The sequence below is a fragment of the Canis lupus genome, chromosome 26 (assembly GCF_003254725.2).
Source record: "Canis lupus dingo isolate Sandy chromosome 26, ASM325472v2, whole genome shotgun sequence".
Lineage (NCBI taxonomy): Eukaryota > Metazoa > Chordata > Mammalia > Carnivora > Canidae > Canis > Canis lupus.
Window position 1 is genome coordinate 2,907,433 of NC_064268.1, and position 19,667 is coordinate 2,927,099.

The 19,667-nt window shown below is 50.7% G+C and overlaps 1 protein-coding gene across 1 annotated transcript in view; it reads left to right on the forward strand.

Annotated features, from left to right (window-relative positions):
- Positions 1 to 19,667, forward strand: part of TMEM132D (transmembrane protein 132D) — a 602,566-nt gene that overhangs the window by 514,342 nt on the left and 68,557 nt on the right. The gene's annotated exons all lie outside the window — the stretch shown is intronic.

Here is a 19,667-nt window from a genome sequence, read left to right on the forward strand (position 1 = left end):
GACATCTCCCTGCCCCCTGCCCCATCCTGAGAGTTGCTGCCGGCTGCCGGCTGCCGCCGTGACAGTGTCTGTGTCCATCAGCCGCTGGGGGGCCCCTCCCAGCCCGCTGTGCTTGTGCCAGGAGACCCTCCTTGGATTGGGATAAAACACCACGTGGAGGCCGAGCCAGGTCATGAAGCTCCTGACCTTTTGTGTTTGCCAAGTGCCTGGGGCCTCTACCCTGCCCCTGGCGGGGGGGGGGGGGGTTATGGAGGGCTGGAGGGGCTGGGATGGGGGCACACCTGGACTGACAAGTGTGCGGCCGCACTCTGGGATGACTGTGCGGTCTGTGGGGGTGTCGAGCGCCCAGCTGGGGTCCTGACAGGACCGGCCAGGGGAGGAAGAGAAGACACCATCCCCTACTCCCCTGGCCTACCCGGGAGTGCTCTGCCCTTGGGGAAGTGGTGGGCAGCCCCCTGTTTACATTCCCTGGAGCCCTTTCTTCCTGCCCTCTTCTCTCTCTTTATCACTGAATGCACAATGAGGCAAAACCAAGGCATGCAGGGAGATGCATTGGCTGTGGGTACGGGGATGTGCTCGGCAGGGCACCTTGCGGCATGCTGCAGTCAGGAGGGCCTGGGCTTGTCATGCCCCCTTCTGCCCACTCTGGAGCCAGAGCTGGGGTGGCAAACACTGCCTGGCACCTCCCCTGAGCCAACCTTCCAGCAAACCCCCCCGGGGGTGGCAGGAGGGCTCCAGGTACACGACACACCTTCCCTCTGGTTCCAGCAGCAGTCCCAGCATGGTCGCCCTCCTTGTCTGGACAGAGCTGCTAAGCCCCTCTGCTCTGCTGGGAACATCCAGTGACTGAATCCTCACTAAGTGCCAGGTCCTGTTCACGGCGGTAGGACAACAGTCAGAGGCACGGTCCCTGTCCTGCAGTTGCCTGGAGAGAAGGCAGAGATGGGAAGGACAGACAAGCATCATGACACATCACTCACCCCTGCTCCAGAATCCCCTCTGTGGGTACAGGGCAGGCCGGTCCTCCCAGGGCGCCGACCAGTATCTTGGCTCACCCTTCATTTCTCTCTCTCTCCCCACGTCCAACCCCCAGAAAATCCTGTTGGGAGTGCCTTCCACCCGCCCCTGCTCCACCGTGGTCTGCTGCCTCCCAGCCTGAGCTCCTATATGCCTCCCGGCCCGCCCAGCGACTCCTCGGGGGCTCTCCGGGGCCACCTGCCCACATGCCTCCTCCCCGTAGTCTGTTTCAATGCAGCAGCCAGACGGATGGAAATGCAGTCTGATGATGTCACTCAGCTCACAAATGTCCACCGGCTTCTCTCCCGTCTCAGAGGAGAAGCCAGAGTGGAGTGTGGACGCAGGGTCCTGCCCACCTGCCACCCCTGCCTGAACTCTGACCTCACTCTCTTCCGTTCCAGCTCATTCTCTCTGTTCTAGCCACACTGGAGTCTTTGCCTTTCCTCTGACAGTTCAGATACCCCGTCACCCTGCTTCAAACTCGCTTCCCTGGAGGGCCGAGAGGTCCCTCGCCTCCCCTTCTCCCCAGCCTTGCTGGTTGTTTATCCATTATCTTTATTCGTCTGTGTTATATGTGTGTAACGTGTATTTCTAAAGCTTCACATATATATTTGTATTTTATTTTACATAGTTGTCTGACTGTCTCACGGGGCCATCGGCTCTGAGAGGGCAGGGCTGGTTGGTTCTCTTCCTGCACCGCTGTCCCCCTCACGCACAGTCCCGGGCAGCTAGCCTCCACACACGTGTGTCGAATGAACGCGTGAACAGTGCCGCAATCAACCGGAAGAGAGAGCGTGTCACCGAATCTCGAAAGCGCTCTCGGGGACATAGTTTCACCAAGACACTGAGGGTGGGTCTGCACGCAGTTGACCGAGCGCCACATGACGTGGAAGTGCACCCCAGACAGAGGGACGGTGGGAATGAAGGTGGGGAGACGTCCGTGCGTGTTCTCGCCGGCCTCCACCCGCCCTTCTGATAACAATGATGTTTTCTCCAGGAAATTCCTCTGTGTCTTTGCACTTAATCCGTGCAACCTAAATGGTGCCGCGTCCACTCCAGCTCCTGGTGGCCAGGTGACCCAGGGTGGCCACTCTAGACGCCATCCCTGGCTCCAGGAAAGACACAGTCCCAGTCCCAGGCACAGAGGCGCAACCTGGAGAGTCAGGCTGCAAGTCTTATGACAGAAGGACTCCCCTCCTTTTGTTGTGGTTGCTAGCCATCCTTGACAAGATCTCCTGCAGTTACCAGGTGGTACCATCTCCAGAAAGGGGCCTGCCAGGGAGCATAAAACAACAGAGAAGCCAGAGTCACTCTGTGGGGAAGCCACGTCCTCTCGATGGCGCCCGAGAGCCTAAGTCCCACCAGACCACACCGGACTTTCCCAGAATGTTCCTGAAAATTGATTCCTTCGGAGTTGGGCTTGTAATAGCAAAGAAGTCCCCACTTATGCCCCAGGGAGTCCAGGCTGAGGACTCTGGTGATCCCGGGACTCCCAACACTACCCGCAGAAACACCCCAGAGATGGAGGCACAGCTCCAAAGTCAGCACCCACAGCCCCGCTGTCACTGTGCAGCTCAGGGTTCACAGACTCCCGGCATTTATAATGCTTTGGTGTCGTTTGGAAACCCTTGAGACAGAAGGCCCAGGAGCCCTGGAGAAGAACCGCAGCCACCTGTGTGGGCTCCCCGAAAGCCTCCCAGCAGCAAGGTCCGCTTTAGAGCTCCAGTTCTTTTATTTTTATTTGTTCTTTCTTTCTTCCCACCCAGAGGTGGGATAAACCTGTGTGTCCCCCCGCCATCTGTATCCAAACCTCCTCACAGGAAACCACTGGAAAAGTCATTTGCACTGAACTGTAAATTATGTGAAGGCACATTACCTTACGCTTCCCAAGGATGCTGTGTTTCCAAGGGCAGCAGATCCCTAATGGATGCATTTTGGGTGTTGGCAATAATATCCCTTGTGATTCTGAGGGTTTGGAAATAACAGGAAATCCCACCCACACCAACCAATGCCAGTTTTAAAAAAAAGTAAAAAACAAAACAAAACAAAACAAAACAAAAAAACTGTTGTTGGCTGATGTAATTGAAAAGAACAAAGTCAGGAGTATTTTATGGGAGTTTTATTCAGAACCTCAAAAGACATCGTGAGACTATTCTTTCTCTGCCCCTCCCTCCTTCCCTCCAGCTAGCTCTGTCTCTCTCTCTGTCTCTTTGTCTCTATCTCTGTCTGGGTTCATTTCTCCCTCTATCTCTCTCTGTCTCTATCTCTCTGTTTCTATCTCTGTGTCTCTGTATCTCTATCTCTATCTCTGTCTCTATTTCTCTATCTCTCTATCTCCCTCTATGTCTCTATCTCTATCTCTGTGTCTCTCTGTCTCTCTATCTCCATCTCTCTGTCTCTCTGTGTTTATCTCTGTTGCTAGCTCTATCTCTTTGTCTCTGTCTCTATCTCTCTCTGTTCTCTCAGCCCCCGCCTGCAGACAGAGCTCCTCGGTTCTGTGTGGCTTCACCCCCCAGGCCAGTCCTGGGACCCGCTCCATTGGGAACCCATCTAGGTGGCTTCCTTACCCACGAGCCCAGGGCCACAGCCCCCCACACTCTGGTCCCTGGGTTGTGCAAAGCCTCATCGCCCAGGGATGCAGTCTGCAGAGGAGAGGCAGGAGGGAGGCCCGGGCAGCTCTGTGTGCTGTCTTGGCACAGGAGGGACGCGGCTCACAGAAGCTTGGGCCCGGGGAGCTGCAGGTGACGGACTGTGAGAGTCCCCAGAGTGCGGCGTGGGCAGCTACTCCATCTCCAGCCACGGAGGAGCACGCAGCTTTGCTGGAGCATCACTGGAGCCGCTGGCGGAGCGCTTTCTGCCAGGACAGTCCCAGGTGTTGGCTGACGCTCCTCAGTAAACTGGCGCTTGCCCCGGGCCACTGCAGCGCCCCCGCCCCCATGACCCCGGAGCCGCCTCACCACCCCCATGGTCCCCTGGCTCAGGGCCCTCCTGGCGCCTCCAGGGGACACCAGCCTGCGGGAGTGGGGCACCACCCAGCCTGCCACGTTCTCCCAAGGTGGGTCCATGCAGGAGAGAGCGCAGAGCTCTGTAAGGGGATGGAGAGCAGTTCATCCACGGGGTGAGACGCTGAGCAAGCTGCCTGGACGCATAGGAGGCAGGGAGCGTGGCGGGCAGGGCCCTCCACCTGCCCTGGGCCCCCCTGGACGTGCACCTGCCGCTGGGTTGCTCCTGGCGGGGCAGGGCCTGAGCAGAGGGAGCCAGGTGTAGCCCGCGGGGCGGGTCCTGCAGGATGCTGCTGGGCTTCCTCCCTGGAAGCACACGGAGCCACCAGCGGGGATGGCCCTCGGTCTCGTCTTTACCTTCAGGCTGTTGTCCTGCTTCTTAGGGCAGCTTGGTTGTTTCTGCCCAAGAGTTTAGCCAAATGGCCTCGTAAATACCCCACAAAGGAACAGGCAGCAGAGGGACTAAGACTTCTCACCGTCCCTGCTGCCCCTTCTGAGGATGGCTGCCTGGGGCTCCTGCAGGGACATAACCCTGTCACCCACCAGGTAGGAGTGTGATGCCTCTCCTGCCCTGCTGCGGGGATACGCTTGTGTTTGTGAACTGATCCCTCCTTGGCTCCGGGGCCAAGGGGGGTCTTCCTGCAATGAGGGGACCTCCCAGTACACTGCTTCTTCGATCTTTGTAGGCAAGGAAGTCCCCACATCAGAGTGTGTGGGATCTGTAGCTGAGGAGTGGGGTGAAGCCACCTGCCGCTGGAGCCCGGACTACCACTCAGTGGACCCTGGGGACGCATGCGAAGGTGGGGCAGGAGAGGTTGGAAAGGGGACAGCCAGGGTGGGGGGACGACTCGGCATTCGTCTGGTGTTGTTTCTTTTATCCTCTATTTGGACACCAAATAATGATGTTCCTTGCCCGAAACTGACTTCTGAATGCTGAATTTGTTATTGCTTGATTGAGAATAGATGTTCTTGTTTATAGGAAACAATACTTCTCTTCCCCATAACAGGCCCATCTCGTAGATTCCAACTGTTGTCCTCTGTGCCTGTCGGTTTTTAAAACATAATGCGTCTTCCAGCTTTGTTGGGGGGGGGGGGCTTGACTCCTGCTATAGTAGCCCTGTTACCCCATTAACAATGGAAAAAGTGTCTGAATGTGTATTGAGCACCCATTACAGAGCAGAGCAGCATCCACTTCTTTTTCTCCTTGCAATCATACTGTGCAATGATGATTTTTTTTCTGCATAAGGAAATTGAGACGAATAGAGGTTGTTTTTTTTTTAATTGTGACAAAATACACATAACATAAAATGCACCATCTTAGCGATTGCTAAGCCTACAGTTCAGAGGTGTTAGGAATGTTCCCATGGTGTTTCATCCATCTTCAGGACTCTGGGCATCCTGCAGAGCTGAAGCTCTGCCCCTCGCACCCCCTGCCCCTCCACCCCTGGTAGACTCTCTTCTACATTCTGTCTCCGTGAACGTTAACTCCTCTGGGTGCCTAGTAGGAAGAGAACTGTGCTGTATCTGTCCTGTGGTGGCTGCTTTAACTCAGCACTGTTCTTTCGGTTCATCCGCGGGGTGGCAGGTATCAGAATCCCCTTAGGGGATTGTTAGGGCTGAAATGCCACCGCATGAACGGCCCATGCTTGGTTCCTCCATTCATCCATCAATGGACACTTGGGTTGCTTCACCTTTGGACTGTTGTGAATCATGCCACTCTGCGCACACAGAGTTTTGACGCATCTTCAGAAACCAAGATTCATGGTCCCCGTGTCCAAGTCCCATTGCATTTTTGCCTCCATCACTCCTCTGTCAGGACAGGGTTTGGCGCACGATGCCTGCTGTGAGAACAAGTCGGGAATGCACGTTTGTGTGTTCTTGTCGGCAGCTGCTCTTGCGAGGCCGTGGTAGGGTTGGTTGAGTGGCAGTGGGGGAGGTGGTCCAGCTGCAGAGCCAGATGCGCTCACCATCCATTTCCTACAGAGGAGCTTGCCGGCCTCTGCTCAGGGACTCCACGCGGGCCTTTTCTCCATGGGTGCTTACCCACAGGGCGCTCTGAGGCCCTGCACTCCTGGCCAGAAATAATTCCTCCATGGATGGTTGCGATTCTTCCAGCAAAATTTCATGCCGTTGGATTGAGAATTAACATCTCTCGGCGATGCTTTGTTATAGCAAATATACTTCTGGGAGAGATGGTGTGTATCAATTCCTAGAAATTTCTGTCCAAACTTTCCTCCTTGGTAGGCAAAATCAGGTCAAGCAGAGATTCCACCTGCCGAGGAAATGGGGCAAAATGGGTCAGAGCTGGAAGCCGGCCTTGCTCTACATACACCCTCAGTTAGCCTCCAGTAGCAATAGCAAATGGACGGCACACAGGGTGCTCCTGCCGGTGCCAGCCCCAGGACAGACGTCACCTGTAGAATTCAGCACATGTCTCTATTGCATTCAGACACTGGCCCGGCAATCAGTGCCAATCGTCAGCCTAAGATACAAAACCTCCTTGTCACCTCAGACCTAGAAGGAACCACATAGCTCCCCATGAGACCCCCGCTTCCATAGAATTTACATAAAGGATCTCGGAGTACTTCGACCAAGGATGGCCAACCCAGCTGAATATGAGCTCTAGGAGATAACGAATGTGTGAAGTGATAGGGAGTGGTGGGGTCTGCGGCACACACCCCATCCCAAGTTGCGGCTGCTACCACGTTCTACTTGACTGTTGCCACACGGAAGAGCACATAGGGCACTTGAAGGCATGGGCTCTTGTGCCACGCTGCCTGGATTTCAATGCCAGCTCTGATACTTACAGGTGAGAACCAGGGCTAGATACTTAGTCTCTCTGTTCCTCGGTTTCTTCGGTTGTGAAGTGGGTGTGATGACATTCCCATGGCTGACTAGATTCTTCATGGGGCTGGGGAGTCACTCCGATGCCTGGTGTATTTGTTTTGTCAGCAGAACTGTGCCTGTAGCGGCAACATTAACCTGGAGAATGTCCCCGTGGATTCTTCCCAGGTTTTGTTTAGAGCTGGCTCAGGGGGCTAGGCTTGGGAGATGAAGTGAACCATCCAGGGGCCTCCTCCCTGGTGACTGCTCTCAGCTTTGTCCTGTGCCCCAAACTCTTTTCTGCACTAGCAGTGAATGCATCCCTGTGGAAGTGTGCATCACACCACATTTCTTGCTAGCTCTTCCCATGGCTCCCCATCTCCCTCCACATGAAGTCTGACTGCCTCACAGCTGTCGCCAGGGCCCCCATGACCTGTCCTGCACTCTCCCTCCCTGACCTCATTTCCCCATTCTTCCCCAGCTACACTGCTGTTTGTCTTCTCTCAGATACACACAGCTCACCCTCTGCGCCCTCTGGGGCTCGGCTCAGATGGCCCTCACCCCAACCTCCACTCCTTCCTCTGCTTCATTTTCTCCATGTCCTCTCTGAGGACAAAGGCTTGCTGACTGGATCATTGCTAGTTTCCCAGGGCTGGGAGCAAGACCTGCCATCTCTTGGGGTCTCTGCCAGTAGCTGTGCAGAGGAAGGGGTCTTAGAAGTTTCACAGTGAATGTGGGTGAAGAGCATCACCTCTCTGGATTGTCACATAGAGCATTCTGATATCAGAGAGGAACTTCTCTCTAGTAGGAAAAAATCAGTAAACAACCAAGAGCACCCTTCTCCTCATTTGGGTGAGGACATGCCTGCTTACTTACTATAAGGTGGGATTTCCCTAGACCTTCATACAAAAAAAAAAAAAAAATCCCCAGGATGGTGGATGGAACTTCCTCCAGATCCTCCAGGTCCCAGGAGGCATGATGGACTTTGAGTTGATGGATAGTACTTAGAACCCTATGAAAATGGCTCTGTTGGTCCAGTTCAGAAAGAGTGAGGTATGTTGAGAAGGCAGTAGAGAGAACATTCTGAATGGAACAGGGATGAGGTGAGCAGGAAGGGATCCAGCCTGATTGCTACTCCATACTTTCCATTTTTTACATGAATGAAGAAATGCGACAGTTAATTGGGATCCTCTGGAGCTTAAATGGGAACAAGAAGCCTTGGGGTGAGCATCCCTTTTACAGACATGAGGTAGGCAATTAGACTCAGCAGGAGGACCCTGCACCGACCTTACTTCCAAGGCTTTAAAGATTAAAATGACAAAAGTCAGACGTTAGAAGTCAAAGGATACATTCATGGCCAAAAGGGTTTCAATTTAAAAGATTTTCAAGAGTAATTTTCACTAGGGGTGAATTTTGCCTTTCTATAGGTAAGATATGACTGTCCTGGGCTTGGATCGTCCTTACCCTGAGTTATCTATGTGTGGGCACTGCTGATGGATTTGGAGAAATTCTACACTGGGGACATATCTAATGCCTTTCTGTATTCCTGGACTAAACTGAAGGCCTGGCCTGTGGTAGTACCTGAGCAGTTATTTGTTGAGTGAATGAATGAATAGCTAAATAAACCTAGATTTGTATTTAAACATTGAGAAACATCTAGCAAGGTACAAAGTATCACATCTCCTGTTTCCCTTCCATGGTTATTTCTGGTTAGATGGACTTTATTAACACACATACTTGTGTTTGATGGGCTACTTTAGTAAAGTTGGGTTTTGGAGGCATTGGTTGGTGAATGCTCAGGTGCATCAGCTGGACGCGTCAGAGGCACACCTGGGCCAGACACTGGCTCCTTGCCAGGAACCACAGAGGCCAGTTCCTGATGGGCACCACCCGGTGGCGGGAACCCAAATTGCAGTCATAGCACCTTCCAGGATTGTAACATTCCTATAAAGGGGAGCCTCGCTAATTCCCCTCCATTTCTATGATGGAAATTATTTGTTTGACTTGTACATCCATGACTACAAACACACTGTTATATGAAGAAGGAAACATATTGACAACAGGTGCATTAAGGCATGAGATACAGGCCATAACTCATTTTAAACCCTCTAACTCAGCACTCAGGCAGTTAAACACTGTGTATCATAAACAGAAGGTGTGTAATTGGCACAAAGCCGTTGCATTGTTGTTTTTTTTTTAAGATTTTATTTATTCATGAGAGACACAGAGAGAGGCAAAGACACAGGCAGAGGGAGAAGCAGCCTCCATGTAGGGATCCCGCCCGGTGTGGGACTTGATTCCAGGTCTCCAGGATCCGGCCCTAGGCTGAAGGTGGGGCTAAACAGCTGAGCCACCCAGGCTGCCCCTGCATTGTTTTTGGATTTTTTTTTTTTTTTGTTTCGTTTTGTTTTGTTTTTAACCCAGCATTAGAACAGTAGTGTTTTGCATGGTGATTTAGGAGACAAGCCTCCATCTTCCATTGGTGCTAAAATGGGGCATGCAGATGTCAGCTCAAACCACAGTCAGAATGGTTCTGAGTTTACCATATACCAGCTATGACATAAAGCCCAACATACAGCAGAAACTCTCATTAATGAAATAGTGATAGATAATTAGTACCAGTAGCATCCCCTTGTCTTCTTCTTCTACAGAGGCAAATTTATAGAGGGGAAAAGGTACATGTAGAACCCCAAATTAGAGATTATACTTACCCAAAAGGGATTTCTTAAAAATTATTTTCTTTCAGAGTCTTATCAGAATTCCTGTCTCACAAGAGCTTGATGTAGAATCTTGACTTTAATTTTAGGGTGAATTACAGAAACTTCTGCTGTCTTTCCCCTGAGGGGAAGGTGTTTGATCCAAGAAGAAAGAGAAAGAATGTACCAGGAAGTATAATGTGTGTTTGTGACAAAAAGGAGAACCAAGCTCAGAGCCTTTCCCAGTAGAACTCAGAGATTTCTCATTGCTGGAGGCGGTGCACTTAGTCCATGAGAGAAATGAGAGAATCAGCCCGGTCCCAAATCCCAAGTATGGACCCTCAAACCTCTAAGCAACATTTCTCGGGACACATCCACCAGGATGCAGGGCCCAGAGATCTATTCCAGAGAGGCCTCTTTGCAGGCTTAGACGTTACACACAACAGTAGGACACCAGGGAGGCCCAGCCCCGGGTCATATTCAGCGACCTCTCTACATGGAAATAGTCTTTTCTAAAAAACAGATTAAGACTTTAGAGACCCAAAGTTCAGCTCTGACACAGGGGAGGGGCAAGCGAGTCCCGTGGAGAGTGGGCAGGAAGGAAGAGTGTTTGCAGCAGGAGGAACAGCACCGACGGGCTCTCAGGTGAGCCAGAGGAGCCCGAGTAGGGCAGAGGATGGGAGGCACGGAGTGGGGCAGGGGCATGCGAAGCAGATCATGGCCAGCAGGAAGCAAGCAGGACGCAAGCAGGACGGTGCTTGCTTGCGGCCGGGTGGGGAGGCTGGGGGCCCAGAAGCATGCAGTGCAGCTGCTGTGGCAGGAGCCCGCTGCTGTGCACTGAGCCCTGGCTGCTGGTGCTGGGCTCTCTCCGCCCCGTGCAACCGGTGTTGGTCTTCCACTGCTGTGAAAAGGTACCACGTGTGCATTGTCCTCAAACAGCCTTTATTATCCTACAGTTTTGTGGGTTAGACCAGCATGCGTCTCAGTGGGCTAACAGTCAAGGGGTCCGTAGGGCAGCATCCTTCCTGGCCAGGTCCAGGGGAAGATCTGTTTCCTTCACTCTTCCATGTTCCAAAGATGTAGGTCAATGGGCACCAACTTCCAGTTATAAGACAACTAAGTTCTGGGAATCTGATGGACAGCACGGCGGCTATAGTTAATAATCCTGTGTTATGTACTTGAAAGCTCCTGAGAGAGCCGACCTTCAGTATTTCCACCATGGAGAAACCACCATCACTTGAGGTGTCGACCACTCCTGTTGTGGTGGCCCTTTTACAATGTATATATGTGTGTCAAATAAATCATCATGTGATACACCCTAAAATTACACAATACGGCATGTAATTTATATCCCAAAGAAGCTGGGGGAGGAAAGCTAACAACAAAAATTCACTTAATATTGAAACCAGACGTTATTCTAGCGTTCCCTCTCAGGGAAAACAAAATCTGTAAACCAAACAGGATTGTGATAGCTATAATCACAAAATAATTAAATACAATACAACCCGTTGGATGAAATAATAAAATATTGATAATGCTTATAAAAATAAAAGAATAAATCGATTTTTAATATTTCATCACATTTCAGTCATCCTTGATTTTTACCTTGACATCCTGCACCACCAAGACAGGAGCACCCTGTGGCCCAAACACAGCACGAGGCCGCGGGACCGCGTGGATAAGACAGGTGCTACACGGCGAACAGAGGAGGCCTTTCGGGAATCCGGGAAATCCACACTGTCCCGTGGGAACAGAATTCTGAGCTTGTTAACTGCACTTTGGGTGAATGGTTTCTCAAAGGTGCTTTGTTACTTTGCAGGATCCTTAGCAAAGGCATGCCTATGGGCACCAGGCAGAGGCTTATTGGCCAACAGGCCAGAGATGTTCCCACTGAGAATTTTTAAATCTGTCTTTGAAAAATCAAACGATGAGGCCACGCACATGTGTGGGCCTGTGGCCCCTTCCTCTGTGATCAAAGCTGGCCTTGCTGCATCTCTGACTGTACTGTGACGAGTGATCCCATCTCTGCAAGCCCCTTGTCTCTGACTCCCCTGGGTCCACCGAGCACCTCTGCCCATCTCAGCATCAGCTGATGAGCAGCCTGAACTCCATTCATCACCTTCCTTCCCTTTGCCATGTGACTTGACATATTCACAGGTGCCAGCCATCAGGGTGGGGACACGTCCTCCCGCCTACCCCAGGCTGCCTTGCCGGCATCACTGCCGAGGAGATGCGCTGTCCTCACGTGTGGATGATGGCACAGCGCATGCACGTTTCTCCCATGGCCACGCAGAGCCTCACTCCATGCTGAGCAGCGCACATTTTCTGGATCTATGTGGATAGCCCGGCTGTCGGCCAGCCCCCGGCCCCCGTAATACCTCACGTTCGCTAGGCCTTGCAGGGGCCCCGTGGTGGCCTTGTCCAGGGCCCAGATGAGTCCTTCTTGCCCAGAGCATGCTGGTCTCCAGCACCTGCATGGCCACTGCACTCTGACATCGCATGATTTTCAGGTCTTCACTCTGAGGCCAGGGCAGGGGTCCTCTTCCTTACTGCCCAGCGGGTGTGGACGTGAGTCTCCACATCAAGCCATCTGTTCATTCTTGGTTTCATCACTGCCACACGGCACTGGGCACTTTGTTGTCCAGGGGCTCCCAGACTATGATATTTCAGATCACCAGCCCCTGGCTTTGCGACGAGGTGATGGCCTAGACACCTCTAGACTCCTGAGTGCTCCTTTGGGGCATCCTTCTGGCAGCTTCCGATGGGCTATATCCTCTCAGGGACGTTGCTCATGGGAGCTGAGGGCCATCGGTGGTTCCGTCTCAGGAACCCTGGCTTCCCCCAGTGGGTCAGCTCCTCCTGTCCGCGGTCCCCATCCCTGGGCTGAGCAGTGAGGGGTGGACAGCATGGGAGCAGCACGGCGCATCCTTCTGGAGCATGGGCGATCTCAGAATTCAGGATAGCACTCGCCATGAGCCTTTCACTGGTCTTCGCCATCAGCTCGACAGAAACTGGATCCAGCGAGTACTGAACCACACCCCGTCTTGTGTAGAGTGCTACATTTACATGTTTTCTAGGGACTCTGGTTTCAGATCTCTGGAGGGGCTCATCCAGGCTGAAGGTTCTCTGCCTCTGTTTCTCTGTGTCTCTGTTTCCCTATCTCCCCTTATCTCTCTCTGTCTCTGCCTCTTTCTGTCTCCCTCTCCATCTCTGTCTCCCTCCCTGCCCCCTCTCTCTGCCTGGTTAGTACCCTAGGTACCCTGTCCAGAAGCCTGGAGTAGCTCAGCACTGGGGATGGATACATCATTACAGAACCAGGCGATGAGAGTCATGGGAGGAGTTTCAACTCACAGAAGAGGGACCTACCGCCAGGGTAGAGGGAGTGGGGGGAGATGTGGGAAGACTTCCTGGAGGAGGAGGCATCAGAGTTGTGGATTGAAGGGACCACAGGGGAGACGGGGGTGGAGGGCTTCCCAGGCAGAGGAAACAGGGTACCTCTGGAGGATGCTGGAACTGAGGGCCACAGTGCGCTGCAGAGTCTGAGGTGTGGCCAAGGCCGTTGAAGGGATAGGACATGAAGCTGACTTGCGTGGGGTTGCTAGACCACCTCCAGTCCTTGCTGACCCTCCTCTGGAAGCAAAGTCCCCCCTGTTTAGGAACCACTGGGCCAGAGATGTGTGTAGGAGGGGGCTTATGGATCCCAGGTGCTAGAGTGTCGTGTGTAGCTGTTCCTTGTCGCCACACTGATACTACCCAGCAAGAGTCGCAAGACCTAACAGCTGAGGCAGCCGGCACTTGTTTCCCTAAGAAGCCTGTGGTACACTGGGCACTTGTGCCAGCCTCAGCTGCACCCGGTGCCAGTGGGAGGCTGCAGGGCTAGCGGACTCAGGGTGGTTTCCTTTGTGTTGGCTGGGGCTGGGGGTCAGAGGTGATGGGGCTGCCGGAATCACATCGTCCTGGGCCAGTTCCACTCTATGGGCCAGGTCCATCTTGATGCCCAAGCTCAGGTGGTAGAAAACAGATGCTTGCTCCTGATTGGATAAGCTAGAAGTTGCAGTCCATCCACACACCAGGCTAAGACATGTGGGGTCCTGCCTCCAGGCTGGGTGTGTAAGCCAGGACGAGTGCCTTGGGCCAGGGGTGCTACTGGGAGATCCCTCCAGTCACAGCACAGTGAGTGGATGACAAAAGGGGCCAGGGTTGGGCCCTGTTGTTTAAATAATCACAGGCAAGAGATGATGAGTTAACCATGAGTTAACCATGCTAACCCCCTATAGTGGGGGTTGCAAAAGGAAAGTAGATGTGAGCCATGAGAGATAAAATGGACAGGCATCACCAGTCAGAAGGTGATAATAGCATCCACAGATGACGCCCACTCTCCTGGCATGGGCAGATTTGGGGGCCATGGTTCCATTCACAAAATACCGATCTTGGAAGGAAGAAGCAGGTTCATGGGGGACGTGAGGATGAAGGAAGGAGCAGCACAGGCATGCTGTGTGTGAGGCTTCAGGTGCTGAGGGAAGCACGTGATGGGCACTGCCAACAGGCTATTTGTGAGTAGAACATAATACAGTATATTCCTCCCATGAGGCCATTTTTTAGAATAAAATGGGACATTTTTCATGAGTAGGGGTGTACAGCTGTCCCATCCTAGACAAACCAGATGTGCAGTCACCCCAAATATGGGGCCGCCTCACTGAGCAAGGACAGGTCTGATATTTTGGGGGAGATTTCTAAGTACAGAGAAGAACTGAGAAGTGAGCATTGATGTGTCTCAGTCACACCAAGGACCCCGAAGCAACATCTCACTGAGTCACAATCTGTAACCTAATTGTTTCCAAAGGAAAAGTCATCCCCAGGGTAAGACTGAGAAAAACCATGATCATGATTTTTGAAGGCACCTGGAGCTGGCTCACTCATCTGTATGGTGTTAAGAAGGCATCGTGCCCTGGACACTCTCCTAGTGTGATTCACAGCATTTGCTGAGACAGGAACAAGAACATTTTCTGTGTCAGTAGGTTTATCCTCTATGTTTATTAGAAGAATACATGTCCAACATCGCCCACGGTAATTTCCTCAATATTCTTTCTTGGGACTAGACTAAATTTACAAAGGATTTAGTATAAGGAAGAGGTAAAGAAGCATTTTGATAAAGAATAATAGGGGTGGTAGGTGGATGGAGTGACAGGTGGCAAAGGTGGCACACAAGAACCAGAAAATCCTCCTTTGCCAGAGGACTTCATTCCATAAGGAAATTGTCACCTTCCTCAGTCAGCACAGGTGAACCTCATGTGCAGAGGTGTGCAGTCGCTCTATCTCATGCTGGCAGGAAGCATGACTGTCCAGGAGAAGAGACACGTCCAGGCCCAGTGCCACACGGTGTCACCACTTCTTCGGAGGAGTACGGCAGGCTGTCACTTCTAACTGTGTGATGACACAAAGGGCATTCACTTTGCATAGCCGGGTCTGTTACTTTTTTTTAAAAAAAATTAAGTGGCTCTGGTTTAATTATGGCCATAGAGGTTTATAACCCAAGCTCATTTTTAAGTAACATTAAATTAACACTAGTTCAGACTTTCAAACTGGCCCTCATGGCTCCCCACTATATGACCACCAACGCTTCCCCGACATCCTCACCCAAGTCCCCCCTGCCTCATTTTACCTCCAAGACTGTGCAGCTGCTTAGCATCCTCCCCTCTGCCCTCCTGCCACCCGGCTGGTTAGAGTAAGGCTTGCCGTTGTAACGCGCAAGCCTCTAAAACATTCATGGTTCATTTCTCTTTGTGCAACAAACAGTTCAACACTGTGTTCCTGTTCCACTCCTCATGGCAATTCAGGGACCCAGGCTCCTTCCATCTTGTGGCTTCTCCATTCCCTAGTTCTTTTTTAGCAGGACGGACGGCAGCCTGGAAAATCATGCCATATGCTTGTGGGCTGTGTTCCGTCCACTGGAGCTCGATCTCATGGTCCTACCTAACTGACAGGGAGTCACTTTGTGCCCAGAAAGAAGTGGAACAAAGGGGTACTCTCAGGGTGGAGGGCCCTGAAATCCAAGAAAGTAGGAGAATCTGTAACAGCTGCTTATTTACATTAAATGGACAATAGTTGCTTAATACGTAGCATGCTAAGAATGTGGGATTTACCTCATATTTCATAATACATAAAATACTGTATCAAACATGTATTAAATAGTGTTATTTCCATGAATTCTGAACATTCATAAGATGTTGGTATAATGCAGAATCAAATCTGAAAAAATGAAATTGTCATCTGTACAGTGAATTTACAGTGACCATTGTAGTTGAGCAGATAATGATCAGTACACCTACTGTTCATGGTTATTCAGGTCCCACAACTATTCTGAGCACTGACCTGCAATAGCACATTTCATCTTCGTGACATCCCTGAAGGGAGGGGGGCCGGGTTCAGATGGAGAATCTGAAGTATTCACCCAAGTTTGAACCCAGGCAATCTGGCTCCAGGGTGCACCAGGACCCATCACAAATAAACACACTTCTTGATGGACTGGGAGACACCTGATGGGAGAGCCAGGACGTGGGCACCGGTGACAATGAGGTTGGCTTAGAGGGGGCCTGGGCCCTCTGCTCCATGGACCCCTTCCCAGGGGACCAAACCTGGGAAGAATGCAGGTCAGAGTCCCTGCCCCAGCAGAGGCACAGAAGGAGGCAAGGTGGGTCTGGAGGGCTCCCTAAACATGTCATAGCCTGGGTGGCCAGAACAAGTCCCGAGGAGCAGGAAGTAAGTCAGATGTGCATCATGGAGCCTTTGGCTTACCTGAATTTTAAATGTGTACTCTCAACAGGGGTGTACGTAAAACCGCTGTAGGGACCTAGGTTCTCTCAGACCCACCCTCCTGGTGGGAGTGCCAGAGGCTCTGAAAGGAAAGGTCTGGCATTTTGCAGATTACAAAACTCTCTGAGCTCTGCTGTCAGCGGGAACCAGGAGCTCAGCACGATGTTCTGACTCTCTGTGCAAACCTTCAACAGCTCTGAGGAATTCTTGTTGTGGCAGCTCAATTTAGAGGCTTTCTGTGGTGTTGACAGAGTAAGATCACTTCATTAAAACCAGACACATTTCCAGGACCTCTGGACAGTTTCTAGAGCTCTATGTGCAGTTTATTTCAGAACAAAGTGGTTTAAATTCAGTGATGTAGAGATAAGTGGGTGGATGGATAGATAGACAGATAGATTGGATGGATAGATGAATGGATGAATGGATATAGATAATAATAGATAGGGTGGATGGAGATTAGATAGATAGATAGATAGATAGATGATAGAATGGATATAGACATGATAGATAAATGGATACATGGATGGATGGATGGATGGATGGATGGATAGATGATAGAATGGAAAGATATAGAAATATAGATAAACTTTAAGCATTCTTCCAGGAAATCAATCTTAAAGCCAACCACTTGAGAAGGAAATGTAGAATATTGGGCATACTAAGTGAACATTTGTTACTACATCTGGCAACACCTGGGGAAAAAAATTTTATTTTCAAGGTGCACAGTTAATCAAGAATTAACCATTGATAACTTGTTCTCATTCATTTTGTTTTCAAAAGTTCTTTTGAACTGAAAAAAAAAAGGTTCTTTCTTCTGCACTGTCACATCTTCCATTTATTTCAGATAACAGAAATCTTCTTTTCTTTGAAAGCTTGGAAATGCTTTTTTAAATACGATGATCATTTGTGCCCTGATGCCCCCTTTCTTTCCTGGCCCACTTCTGTGGGGTGGTGTAAATGAGCCCTTGGATCTTCCTCCCTCGAGGTAGAATTGGGAATTTTGACCTTTAAGGTCAGCTTCAAGCTCAAGTGTGAGACCATTCTGTAATCTTAGAATATAAGGAAGTTCAGCTCAGGTTCAACCGGGCTCACATTAATTGGTTTTAGACTTGAGGTTTGGTGAAATAATTTGCACCTGTGTTCAGTGTGATTCGTTTAGCAGATTAGTTCCTGCTCATCTTGTGCGGGGCTCAGCCTGGGGTCAGGCCCAGTGGCCCGGAGCAAACACACACACTAGTACTACCCTCTTCACCAAGACACCTGTCCTGTTTCTCCCTGGCACCAAGTGACTGAGGGAGCCCATAAGGGGACATACCACTTCAGAATCTCGATAAGAATTTGTCTTAATATATGAATTCATGGGCTTTTGAACATAACTCACAAGTAAAGTAATTCTGACTTGTGATTTCACTTCTAAGGATTCGTATCATTTTTTCTTTGTCCAATTAATTCCTCATTTCCTAAAAATTTAATCTTGCCCACTGTGCACTTGCCAACATGGTACCCCTCAAGCCGGGGTAAGGAGTGTGCACAGCGGGCGCCTCATCACAGCGAAGACCCTCGGATAAAGGCCAGCCACAATCGAAGGCTACCGTGGCTGTGTTTGCATTTTTTCTTCCGAGGTACTTGACAGAATTGTCCCCAGATGGCAGCTTCTGTTCTCAGGCTAAGTACACCTCACCGCCTAGCACTTGGCTTCTTGACAGCTGTGACGGAGCAATGCCCATAACACACATACAGAAATGATCTGATTTCTTGGAAGCTCATCGCCAGACTTGGTCCTCACACCTGTGATGAGCACTGCCAGGCCTGCCGTCACCGACCGCCCCTCTGCAAAGCTAATTACTGACAGTAAGACGTCTCACATTCTCTCAGAGGCCACAGGAGTCTCAAAATGGATTTTAATTCACTGTAATTAAAGCAGTGTATCCTCTGCCGTGGTGGAGAGAGAGCCATCAAAGCAGAGTGGAGGGTTGCTGAGAATCCCGGAAGGCATTGAAATCCCCTACCTGGCATAGAGAAGAATGACTCTTCCTGATGCTCTAGCTTCTCCTCCTGGAGGCCCACCTTCGTCCATGGACGTGGCCAAGCAGTCCAAAGATTTCCTGAGATTCAGAAATGAACGTTATGAGTCCCGAGGATTGTGTGAGGCAGGCAGCTGCTTCTGAGCAGTACAGGGGAGCCACGCTGTGCAAATCTGTCATGGAGATGCACTTACTTACATGGGCTTAGGAGGGGAGAGAGAGAGAAATCACCATTAAGTAATGAGGGAGATCTCACACCTTGCATGCACTGAGGATCCCCTTGTGGTCATAGTGAGGAGGGAGCCAGAACCTGTGCATCCCCACGACTCCCTTCCCCAGTGCCTCTGGGGTGTCGGCGTCTGGTACAGTCAGCATTGGAAGACACCAGTTTCCACACAATGTAGTTTCTGCCACAAGCCCCCTGCCCACATCCCATGCCCAACCAAAGAAACTGGGACCATTTCAGTTGCCAGGAAGAGCAGGGATATTGTCAGATCTGCTGGGATGATCTCCAGACCCAACATGATGCTGCCCTATATAATTTACAAGGGCATCTTGCACTCTGCCAAATATTTGCCCTCAAGTCCCAACCCCTGTACGAGATGAAACCCAGAAGGTTCTTGAGAATGCTAATTCCAGGAAGTTAGGTAGACAAATCACCACTACACTTGCAACAGTAACAAGTTTGGTAAACTGAGGCAGGCAGGTAGGTATAGCAGTGAGATAGCATTGCCTTATTAGGATGACTTCATTGATGCAGCATTGTATGAATATATGAATATATTCAGAGCATATGAAGGCTTCTCATATATTCTCCTCATTACCAACAAACTTGTAAAACACATAAGGGGACTGAAATCCATGTCAGACATGCTTGGTATCAGGTGGGCAGTTTAGGGGGTGGCATCAAAACCTGGATCCTGGTGCCACGCCCTGGGACCCTGTTACTCCAGCACATTACACTTCCCTGAGAAGAGGGCATTGTTTCTCAGAAGGTCTGATTATCACTTTGGATGAGTATTTACGTAGCCGGCTAGGTTCATTCTAGTGCATTTTTATTAAAATAGATGTTCATTCCCCTCCTCTCTTGAACCACAACTTAAAATTACTCCAAAATTCAAACAAGTAAGATATAGCCTTGCCTTTCTTCACATCTAAAAACCCCGAAAAGGAATGACAAATTTTTATCACCTCTCCATCCCATGCATTGTTAAATATCCGGGCATTTGGAGGTATGGGGTGAGGACAATCCATTACGAAGAAGTTAAAGCCCCTCCCTAGAGATCCAATCA